This window comes from Physeter macrocephalus, chromosome 6 (genome assembly GCF_002837175.3).
Source record: "Physeter macrocephalus isolate SW-GA chromosome 6, ASM283717v5, whole genome shotgun sequence".
Taxonomy (NCBI): Eukaryota; Metazoa; Chordata; class Mammalia; order Artiodactyla; family Physeteridae; genus Physeter; species Physeter macrocephalus.
In genome coordinates this window covers 19,567,026-19,575,955 of record NC_041219.1, presented here as the reverse complement: position 1 = coordinate 19,575,955, position 8,930 = coordinate 19,567,026, and the positions used below count along the sequence as shown (strand labels likewise).

At 34.6% G+C, this 8,930-nt stretch overlaps 1 protein-coding gene across 1 annotated transcript in view; it reads right to left on the bottom strand.

Annotated features, from left to right (window-relative positions):
- LRRIQ1 (leucine rich repeats and IQ motif containing 1) overlaps positions 1 to 8,930 on the bottom strand; it is a 291,039-nt gene that overhangs the window by 217,919 nt on the left and 64,190 nt on the right. The gene's annotated exons all lie outside the window — the stretch shown is intronic.

Below are 8,930 nucleotides of genomic sequence, written 5' to 3'. Positions count from 1 at the left end.
CTAATTTCAAAATATGGTAAATTATCACATATATTTTGAGTTTATGTAGAAAAAATACCTATATGACGTTCAGAAAACACTAAGTAAGCAATTATAACATGTGCTTTACATTTGCAAATTTAAGAAAACAATACTGATTTATAGGAGATTTAAAAGAAAGATTGAAAAATCTTTGTGACACTACCTCCACATTGAATTAATAATTTATTTCTCTCTTCTTATAGTGCTTGCAAGTGAATAATAAATTTCAAATTTTACAGATTTGGATATACTTTAGTGGCAATAATAAAATATTAAAATAACAATGAATTTTTAACTATAGCAAAAATAATCTATTCTAAATACTCGCTGAATTCTCATACTCACTACTTTCTCCTCATTTTTTCCCTTTTTTTATAAGTTTTGTTCTGTGCATGCATGCACAGTTCTCTGAAGGATATAAAAATAACCTACCTGTTCTATTTTCCTAACAATGATACTGTGATTACAGAAAAAAAGTCCTTTGAAAAAATAAAAGCTGCTATACAGTTATGAGGTATTATCATATCATTGCTGTCCTTTATAGGAAAAGGCTGCCTTGACCTTGAGGAAATGAAGAAAGAATAGATTAACTGAAGATCCTGCATACAAGGATCTGCTCCTATAGAAGGCTAACTCTCATTTACTAATTCAATCATATCTTTTTTCATCTGTCTATTCAGTACACTGCAGATTACAGAGACCTATGGACTTTTTTTTTTTTTTAGTCAGCACAAAAGAAAGTAGAATAACCATTTTCTCTGAAGTGACCTGTAAATAGACATGCCTTCTAAATTTAAGGGAACTTCTCTTGGGATTTAAAGCTCATTTTCAAATTCCTGTTTTCTCTAAAATATGCCACAGGAACAAACTGATAGCAAAAATCTCTCTCCTACTTGGGAGTTGAGAACCAACTTATTTGTAATCAAATAAATATTATAGAAATATATTCTGATATATTTGTTTTTTGTATCAAGGAAACAAAAACGGTCTCTAGATACTAGATTGCCTATTTTCAGTTACTACAGTTAAATCACAAAATATATGCACTACTGATCAAATCTATCACCTTTATGATTTTAGGAAACATTGTCTTAAAAGATGTTGCTTTACATCTTGAATAAAATAAAGACTTACTTGGTAAGATAGAGTAGATCAGGATCATATCTCTCTCAATATTTGTTTTTCATTTCTGAAATAGTAAACCTAGAAAGTTCTGAAAATCAATCTGGATCAGAAGTGAAACAGTGAATTAAAATTAAGGGCAACACATAATCCTGACTTCCCCTGCAAGTTGTTATATCACTTGCAAAACACATTTAGCTTACTTCAGGCTAAATAATTACTTACTTCAGGCTTTTAATTATGTTTCCCAAAATCAGGACTATTTTGTGATGGTACTATATAAGTGAACTACTTAAAAATTCCTTTTATCTTCTTTTCTTCTTCCAGATAAAGATGCATTCATTCAGTCAACAAGCATTTATGGAGAACCTACTATGTGCCAGGGACATTACTCACTTATGAGATATGAAGATGAATAGATACATGTATAGTTCCTCTTCAGGGCTAGCTTCAGGAGTATACAACCTGTCTTTAGAAGAGCTCCACACTTGGCTTAATACTTGGCAGTTGCCATCTTGAAATTCTTAACTTTTGAACAAGGGACCTCACATTCACATTTTGCGCTGGGCTCTCTAAATTAGGTAACCAGCCCTGTCCCTGTAGTTAAACTCAGAGTCAGTCACACATCCTGACACATGAACAAATACATTGTGTGCATGTTATAATTTTTATGGACACCCAGAAGGAAAATGCCTAAGTTTGCTTTAGGAAATCAGAGAGCACTTCAAAAAGGAGAGTCACTCATTCAACAGTTACTTATTGAGCAACTGCTACTTCTTGGGCACTGTTCTAAATGCTAGAGAAAGAGTAGTGGATAAAACAAAGCAAACAAAATATCATGAAGGTTACATGCAAGTCAGCGGAGCCAAACAACAACATATAAACAAAATTATTATGTCAGATGGTGGGAAGTGCTATAGAGAAAAAATAAGTCAGTAAGTAGAATAAGGAATGTTGGGGAATTATGAAGATTGCAGTTTGAAATAGGCTGTACAAAGATGGCCTCATGGAGAAAATGACTTTTGAATGAAGAACCAAAGGAAATGAGAGGATAAGGGGAAAGAGCACTGCTAGCAAGAGGAAACAGCAAGTAGGAAGGAAGAAAGGGTCTGAGACAAAAGTGACCTCTAAAGCCTTGCTCAGTACTTCACAATGTAGGTGGCCAATAAATGTTAATGATCTTTAATAGGTCAGATTACTCAGGATGCCATCAGTTATAAAACCCTATTGCCGGGAATTCCTTGGCGGTCCAGTGGTTAGGACTCCGCGCTTCCACTGCAGGGGGCACGGGTTTGATCCCTGGTCAGGGAACTGCAAGATCCCGCAAGCTGCAAGGTGTGGCAATAAAAAAGACAAAAACAAAAAAAAAAAACTGAACAAACAAAAACCCCTATTGCCCTCTGAGGTTGTCTGACTCTATACTCTATGGTTTTGATTCCATTAGGCAATCACAAATAAAATCTGTCCAAATTTGTTTGGTAAACAATAGCTGCTAGTTCGGTTAGTCACTGCCACCCACATTTCCTTTCTCCAGGCACCTGAATGAGACATGTTGGCAGAACAAAAACTTCTTTAAAAGGATTTCAATGAAACAAAATTTTAAGAGAATACAGTAGAAATACTGTTAGTCCTGTTTGTTTAATGTTTGCAACATTTTAAAAATATGTGTATGCCTTTATTTTCTCTTTCTGATCTCAGGGGAATAATTCTTCAGGGACATAAGAGCCCCTGGCAAACAGAAAACACAAAAATCTAATGTTTTTACTGCCATGATATAAGGCTACAAAAGAAAAAAAAAAACTTTTTATTTTTGACACTATCTGTTATGTTTCATTGTTTAACCTCTTTATTTTTCTTCTCTATTCCTTTTTCTTTTGAAGTCACCCATTAAATGAGAGGATAATGGCATATTTCCAGTAAATCTATAAATATTTGTTGAATGATAATGGGTTTTAACACTATATAAATGATAAAACCAGGGAAAGCAGAAGCTATTTCTTGACAAATCAAATTATTTTAAGATTAGCCTTTGCTAATATTCTGAATATTTGAAACAAAGTAAAAGGAAACTTTTTTTTTACAAGAGCACTTGTAATGTGAAAACAAAGTGTGTAATCCTTGTTGAAAATTATTAAAGCTTATTATTAATTGTACTCAAGTATAGTAGACATTCTCCTGAATGTCTGAAAAGATTTATGGAATGAAAAACATGCAGAACTGCTCACTTCTTTAATTAATAGTTCATCCCAGTTGCACATTTTATTTCAGGGAAAAAGTATAAAAGATACTGGACCACAGAATATGTTTGTAAGAATCTCTACAGTTTTTTTAATCAGAAAATTGGTTTAATATGTGTGTAAATGTATGTGTATAAATAGCATTTAAATTATTATATGTAGTAGAATTATAAAGAAGATATATGAAAAAATTCAGTCATTTCATTATAATTTTCTAGGGTATAAACACATTATAGTATGAGTAAATCGGATTTTATAACTATTTCAATGTAAATTGTTTACTATTTATTCATTTATTTGATTTTATTTCACTTGGGAGGAAATGCTAATTTTTTTCCTTTTGAAATGTATTTTATTACTATTGAAACTCCAGAAAACAGAAAGTATTGGGAAAGAGTTAAGCAACAAGATCAGATTTAACAACAAAATCAGCAAAATCTGTTGTATTAAGTATATCACTATCTAGTGTGTCTAAATACCACTGAATGAAAAATGGCCAGCATGTCACGGGGCAACAAATTTAAATCAATTGAGATTATAAGAATTTCTTCTGTGTTAAAAAATACAACATGTTTTGAAAGGTCTGAAATACTTCTACAAGAAAATTTGGTAAACATTACCAATGACCTCAAAATGAATGAAAAACAAAATAGTCACAACATTGAGAGGGTTATTTTTCAAGACTCTATGATATAATGATACTGAGTTTTAGTGTATACGTTTGTGTTTATTGATGTTTGACTTTGCAGTATAGACATTTTCTTTCAACTCAAACATGCCTGGACTATTAGTGGATATATGAAACTGTGCTTTTAATTAGTAATTCTTACTAAACACAAGAAACAGGTAACCTTGCATCCCATCATACCAATTTATTACACATATTATATGATGTTTATCATGTCATATATTCATCCATATTATTAAAAATATTGCCAACACCATTTTTCCACCTTTCACTTTTGGTCTATTTCAAAGCCAACCAATCTTTTTTCTATAATATTTCTGATGTCTCTGTTCAATCTATAGACACTGTACCAGAAGTGGATTTTTCATCAGAAAATTCAGCTTTTTCAGCAACATTACCCATCTTTATTTTCTCTAAATTAAAATCTATAAGCCCCAATATTACAACCATAGCTGGGTGGACTTTCTCGTTCCCTAGGCTTCTATAGGGAGATTCATGTGTTACCGAGAGGATGAAAACAAGAGTCCTCTCATTTTCTGAGCATATGGGTTTCTTTAAGCCCTCTACCACCACCACTCCATAAACTCTTAAGGTAGGGTATAGGCTAAGGTTTGCCCAATTCACTCGGTCCACCCTCTTTGCAAGACGTGCAAGAATGTCTTGCATTATACTTTTGAACATGAGGGTGTTTTCAAGCTATTTGTTCTCAGCCTGAGGCCTCAACCACAGCCCACATATAGGTCAGCTTTGAGGACTGTGATTTAGAGTCCCCATCATATCACAAGAATACATCAAATAAATTAATTTATTAACAAAAACATGGATGCATCTTTCACTTGTGATCTCATACTCGGAATAAAAGGCAGTATCGTTTACCTCATAAATTTTCTGAAGACCTTCTGTGCAGGAAAGAGTTAGTGTAGTAGGCCTGAGACTGCCTAGTCTTAGAAAATCCTGCATGTAAGGTGGCCTCTTAGCTTACACCTGGGAATTTGGCTGATAATCAGTTCCCCACACTGATGGGAAACTTCCTTAAATGACAAGAGTGACTCACTGTACCTGTACATGTCAATCCCAATCTCCCAATTCATCACACCACCCCCCACCCCCTGCTGCTTTCCCCCCTTGGTGTCCATACGTTTGTTCTTAACATCTGTGTCTCAATTTCTGCCTGCAAACTAGTTCATCTGTACCATTTTTCTAGGTTGCACATACATTCGTTAATATACAATATTTTTTTTCTCTTTCTGACTTACTTCACTCTGTATGACAGTCTCTAGGTCCATCCATGTCTCTACAAATGACCCAGTTTCGTTCCATTTTATGGCTGAGTAATATCCCATTGTATATATGTGCCACATCTTCTTTACCCATACATCTGTCGATGGACATGCAGGTTGCTTCCATGACCTAGCTATTGTAAATAGTGCTGCAAGGAACATATGGGTGCGTGTTTCTTTTTGAATTACGGTTTTCTCTGGGTATATACCCAGTAGTGGCATTGCTGGGTCATACGGTAATTCTATTTTAAGTTTTTTTTAAGGAACCTCCATACTGTTCTTCATAGTGGCTGTATCAATTTACATTCCCTCCAACAGTGCAAGAGGGTTCCCTTTTCGCCACATCCTCTCCAGGATTTGTTGTTTGTAGATTTTCTGATGATCCCCATTCTAACTGTGTGAGGTGATACCTCATTGTAGTTTTTATTTGCATTTCTCTAATAATTAGTGATTGTGGGGCAGCTTTTATGTGCTTCTTGGCCATCTGTATGTCTTCTTTGGATAGTGTCTATTTAGGTCTTCTGCCCATTTTGGATTGGGTTGTTTGTTTTTTTAGTATTGAGCTGCATGAGCTATTTATATATTTTGGAGATTAATCCTTTGTCCGTTGATTCGTTTGCAAATATTGTCTTCCATTCTGAGGGATGTCTTTTCGTTTTATTTATGGTTTCCTTTGCTGTGCAAAAGCTTTCAAGTTTCATTAGGTCCCATTTGTTTATTTTTGTTTTTATTTCCATTACTCTAGGAGGTGGATCCAAAAAGATCTTGCTGTGATTTATGTCAAAGAGTGTTCTTCCTAAGTTTTCCTCTAAGAATTTTATAGTGTCCAGTCTTACATTTAGGTCTCTAATCCATTTTGAGTTTATTCTTGTGGATGGTGTTAGGGAGTGTTCTAATTTCATTCTTTTCCATGTAGCTGTCCAGTATTCCCAGCACCACTTATTGAAGAGACTGTATTTTCTCCACTGTATATCCTTGCCTCCTTTGTCATAGATTAGTTGACCATATGTGCGTGGGTCTAATTCTGGGCTTTCTATCTTGTTCCATTGATCTATATTTCTGTTTTTGTGGCAGTACCATACTGTCTTGATTACTGTAGCTTTGTAGTATGGTCTGAAGTCAGGGAGTCTGATTCCTCCAGCTCTGCTTTTATCCCTCAAGACTGCTTTGGCTATTCGGGGTCTTTTCTGTCTCTATACAAATTTTAAGATTTTTTGTTCCAGTTCTGTGAAAAATGCCATTGGTAGTTTGATAGGGATTGCACTGAATCTGTAGATTGCTTTTGGTAGTATAGTCATTTTCACAATATTCCTTCTTCCAATCCAAGAACATGGTATATCTCTCCATCTGTTTGTATCATCTTTAATTTATTTCATCAGTGTCTTATAGTTTTCTGCATACAGGTCTTTTGTCTCCCTAGGTAGGTTTATTCCTAGGTATTTTATTCTTTTTGTTGCAATGGTAAATGGGAGTGTTTTCTTAATTTCACTCTCAGATTTTTCATCATTAGTGTATAAGAATGCCAGAGATTTCTGTGCATTAATTTCGTATCCTGCTACTTTTCTGCAAACAGTGACAGTTTAACTTCTTCTTTTCCAATTTGGATTCCTTTTATTTCTTTTTCTCCTCTGATCACTGTGGCTAGGACTTCCAAAACTATGTTGAATAATAGTGGTGAGAGTGGACATCCTTGTCTTGTTCCTGATCTTAGGAAATGCTTTCAGTTTTTCACTGTTGAGAATGATGTTTGTTGTGGGTTTGTTATATACGGCCTTTATTATGTTGAGGTAGCTTCCCTCTATGCCTACTTTCTGGAGAGTTTTTATCATAACTGGGTGTTGAATTTTTTCAAAAGGTTTCTCTGCATCTATTGAGATGATCATATGGTTTTTATTCTTCAATTTGTTAATATGGTGTATCACATTGATTGATTTGCGTATATTAAGAATCCTTGCATCCCTGGGATAAATCCCACTTAAGCATGGTGTATGATCCTTTTAATGTGTTGTTGGATTCTCTTTGCTAGTATTTTCTTAAGGATTTTTGCATCTATATTCATCAGTGATATTGGTTTGTAATTTTCTATTTTTATAGTATCTTTGTCTGGTTTTGGTATCAGGGTGATGGTGGCCTCATAGAATGCGTTTGGGAGTGTTCCTTCCTCTGTAGATTTTTGGAAGAGTTTGAGAAGAATGGGTGTTAGCTCTTCTCTAAATGTTCGATAGAATTCACCTGTGAAGCCATCTTGTCCTGGACTTTTGTTTGTTGGAAAATTTTTAATCACAGTTCAATTTCGTTACTTTCGATCGGTCTGTTCATATTTTCTATTTCTTCCTGGTTCAGTCTTGGAAGGTTATACCTTTCTAAGAATTTGTCCATTTCTTCCAGGTTGTCCATTTTAATGGCATAGAGTTGCTTGTAGTAGTCTATTTTTTGATTTCCTCTTTGATTTCTTCAGTGATCTCTTGGTTATTTAGTAACGTATTGTTTGGCCTCCCTGTGTTTTTTACATTTCTTCCTGGTAATTGATTTCTAATCTCATAGCGTTGTGGTCAGAAAAGATGCTTGATATGATTTCAATTTATTAAATGTATTGAGGCTTGATTTGTGACCCAAGATGTGATCTATCCTGGAGAATGTTCTGTGCGCACTTGAGAAGAAAGTGTAATCTGATGTTTTTGGATGGAATGTCCTATAAATATCAATTAAAGCTATCTTGTCTATTGTATCAGTTAAAGGTTTTATTTCCTTATTAATTTTCTGTTTGGGTGATCTGCCCATTGGTGTAAGTGAGGTGTTAAAGTCCCCCACTATCATTGTGTTACTCTTGATTCCCTCTTTTACAGCTGTTAGCAGTTGCCTTATGTATTGAGGTGCTCCTATGTTGGGTACATATATATTTATAACTGTTATATCTTCTTCTTGGATTGATCCCTTGATCATTATGTAGTGTACTTCCTTGTCTCTTGTAACATTCTTTATTTTAAAGTCTATTTTGTCTGATATGAGTATTGCTACTCCAGCTTTCTTTTGATTTCCATTTGCATGGAATAGCTTTTTCCATCCTCTCACTTTCAGTCTGTATGTGTCCCTAAGTCTGAAGTGGGTCTCTTGTAGACAGCATATATATGGGTCTTGTTTTTGTATCCATTCAGCTGGTTGGAGCATTTAATCCATTCACGTTTAAGGTAATTATCAATATGTATGTTCGGATGACCATTTTCTTAATTGATTTGGGTTCGTTTTTGTAAGTTCTTTTCTTCTCTTGTGTTTCCCACTTAGAGAAGTTCCTTTAGCATTTGTTGTAGAGCTGGTTAGGTGGTGCTGAATTCTCTTAGCTTTTGCTTGTCTGTAAAGCTTTTGATTTCTCCATCAAATCTGAATGAGATCCTTGCCAGGTAGAGTAATCTTGGTTGTAGGTTCTTCCCTTTCATCACTTTAAGTATATCATGCCACTCCCTTCTGGCTTGTAGAGTTTCTGCTGAGAAATCAGCTGTTAATGTTATGGGAGTCCCCTTGTATGTTATTCGTCGTTTTTCCTTTGCTGCTTTCAATAATTTTTCTTTGTCTTTAATTTTTGCC